We start from the raw sequence: 2,618 nt of genomic DNA, 5'->3' as shown, positions 1-2,618 counted from the left end.
GTGCAAAATGACGGCGCAGCCCCCTCCTCTGAGACGGACCTCCACCCCCCACTTCAAATGTCACCTTCTAATATTCACTGTGCCCCCCCCCAGATGAAGCATCCACCTTCGTCTAATACAACCCCCCCCCCCCCCCGACCCCCCAGGGCCAAACAGAGGAATGGTGTCTGCTGGAGGACGGATGATGGAGGAGGAGGGGGCGGTGTCTGCATCCGAGAAGGATGCTGTGTAGTAAGAGGAGGAGGAGGAAGAGGAGGAGGAGGAGGAGGAGGTGCGTTGCTACGTCAGTGTTCATCACAGGGACACAGGAGGCTTTTTGCTTTCAGTCCTGGGGGGTGACTCCCTGAGCGGAAAACAGCGGATCCCGGTCACCCAGCGCGCACTCATCTGCACACCCAAAGGTAAGGCTGAGCCGTGGTCTTTGAACGCATCATTCACCTCCGACTGCCGCATTTGGAGCGCCTGTGTGCGCCTGTGTGCGCCCGAAGCCCGCATCAGCACCAGGGCACAGAGGAGCCGTCCCTGCGTCTGTCACGTTTATTTCCCGCAAAAAACGCAGCGGATCAGGTTGAGCTTCGCAGCGCGATGTCCCCAAAACCTGGAAGAACAGACCAGGAGCAGGTTTAAGACCAGAGCCGGAGGTCTGGGGCTGAGAGCGGCTGGAAGGAGGACTGGCACCGGAGGACATGCTCCTGTTCGGGCTGGATCCGGTGCGTCAAAGGGGGGGCGGTGGGCTGAGGGGGGTGGGGGGCAGGCTCCAGATGAGGCGGTCAAACAGGAAATATCTGGGACTCCACACCATGGTGGGGCTTTGTGGGCCCGGTGGGGCTTTGTGGGCCCGGTGGGGGTTTGTGGGCCCGGTGGGGCTTTGTGGGCCCGGTGCCCTTGCTCCTCTCCGTCGCCCCCCTGGCCCCCTTCACCTCACACTTTGATCAGATTGTAAAAGTTGCTTCTGTTTGAGCCTATTTTCTGTGATAGTGGCTGTTGCGGGGGGGGGGGGGGGGGGGGGGGGCGCGCGCTGCGTCGGGGTCTTCGCTTCTGCGTCGTGCGTCAAAATGACCTTGTAGAAACCGGGCAGAGGATGAGACGGAGGAGCAGTGGTGGGCAGGTGGGTCTGCAGGGGGTCTGCAGGGGGTCTGCTCTGGGTCTGCAGGGGGTCTGCAGGGGGTCCTCTGACACCGACACAGTCCACATGTCCAAGGAAGATTCCAAACACCACAGAAATGGATCCATGGTGGACTGGGTCCAGTGGTGGACTGGGTCCATGGTGGACTGGGTCCATGGTGGACTGGGTCTATGGTGGACTGGGTCCATGGTGGACTGGGTCCATGGTGGACTGGGTCAGTTTGTTTCAGGAGGTTGGTGCGTTTCTCTAACTCTCCTCTTGGTCCTCAGACCTGTTCCTGCAGCCATCACTGCTCAGCCGTCAGTTTGTGTTAGAGCTGTTTCTGCTTCATCCACCTGGGGGGGGGGGGGGGTTCTGATGAACCCAGTGTGTGTAGGTTCTATTTGTCAAACCCTGGTTCATTTGGCTTGGACACAAAGTCAGAATAGTGTTGAAGACCAGACAGACCTGGACATGAACCCACCTGATGGTTTATTCATTAGAAAAGACAAGAGGGGGAAGACCCCCCCCCCACTTCTACCATGAAGAACCTGGACACAGTCTGTCCTGGTGGTCTGTTCTGGTGGTCTATCCTAGTGGTCTGTCCAGGTGGTCTGTTCTGGTGGTCTGTCCTGGTGGTCCAACCTGGTGGTGTGTCCTGGTGGTCTTTCCAGGTGGTCAGTTCTGGTGGTCTTTACTGGTGATCTGTCCTGGAGGTCCTTCTTGGTGGTCTGTCCTGGTAGTCTGTCCTGGTGGTCTGTCCTGGTAGTCTGTCCTGGTGGTCTGTCCTGGTGGTCTGTTCTGGTGGTCTGTCCTGGAGGTCCTTCTTGGTGGTCTGTCCTGGTAGTCTGTCCTGGTGGTCTGTCCTGGTAGTCTGTCCTGGTGGTCTGTCCTGGTAGTCTGTCCTGGTGGTCTGTCCTGGTGGTCTTTACTGGTGATCTGTCCTGGAGGTCCTTCTTGGTGGTCTGTCCTGGTAGTCTGTCCTGGTGGTCTGTCCTGGTAGTCTGTCCTGGTGGTCTGTCCTGGTGGTCTGTTCTGGTGGTCTGTCCTGGTGGTCTGTCCTGGTGGTCTGTTCTGGTAGTCTGTCCTGGTGGTCTGTCCTGGAGGTCTGTCCTGGAGGTCTGTTCTGGTGGTCTGTCCTGGTGGTCTGTTCTGGTGGTCTGTTCTGGTGGTCTGTTCTGGTGGTCTGTCCTGGTGGTCTGTCCTGGAGGTCCTTCTTGGTGGTCTGTTCTGGTGGTCTGTCCTGGTGGTCTGTTCTGGTGGTCTGTCCTGGTGGTCTGTTCTGGTGGTCTGTCCTGGTGGTCTGTTCTGGTGGTCTGTCCTGGAGGTCCTTCTTGGTGGTCTGTTCTGGTGGTCTGTCCTGGTGGTCTGTTCTGGTGGTCTGTCCTGGTGGTCTGTTCTGGTGGTCTGTTCTGGTGGTCTGTCCTGGTGGTCTGTTCTGGTGGTCTGTCCTGGAGGTCCTTCTTGGTGGTCTGTTCTGGTGGTCTGTCCTGGTGGTCTGTTCTGGTGGTCT

The 2,618-nt window shown here is 58.5% G+C and overlaps 1 protein-coding gene across 1 annotated transcript in view; it reads left to right on the top strand.

Moving 5' to 3' along the window:
- The first annotated feature begins 229 nt into the window (after window positions 1-229).
- Window positions 230-2,618, top strand: part of sv2a (synaptic vesicle glycoprotein 2A) — a 56,269-nt gene continuing 53,880 nt past the window's right edge. The window contains exon 1 of the mRNA XM_030158080.1: window positions 230-401. The gene's annotated coding sequence lies outside the window, so the exon portion shown is untranslated. The remainder of the gene's footprint in view (window positions 402-2,618) is intronic.

This window comes from Sphaeramia orbicularis, chromosome 16, assembly GCF_902148855.1.
Source record: "Sphaeramia orbicularis chromosome 16, fSphaOr1.1, whole genome shotgun sequence".
NCBI classification, from domain to species: domain Eukaryota; kingdom Metazoa; phylum Chordata; class Actinopteri; order Kurtiformes; family Apogonidae; genus Sphaeramia; species Sphaeramia orbicularis.
Note: the sequence above shows the minus strand (reverse complement) of the source record. Positions and strands in the feature narration are given on the sequence as shown.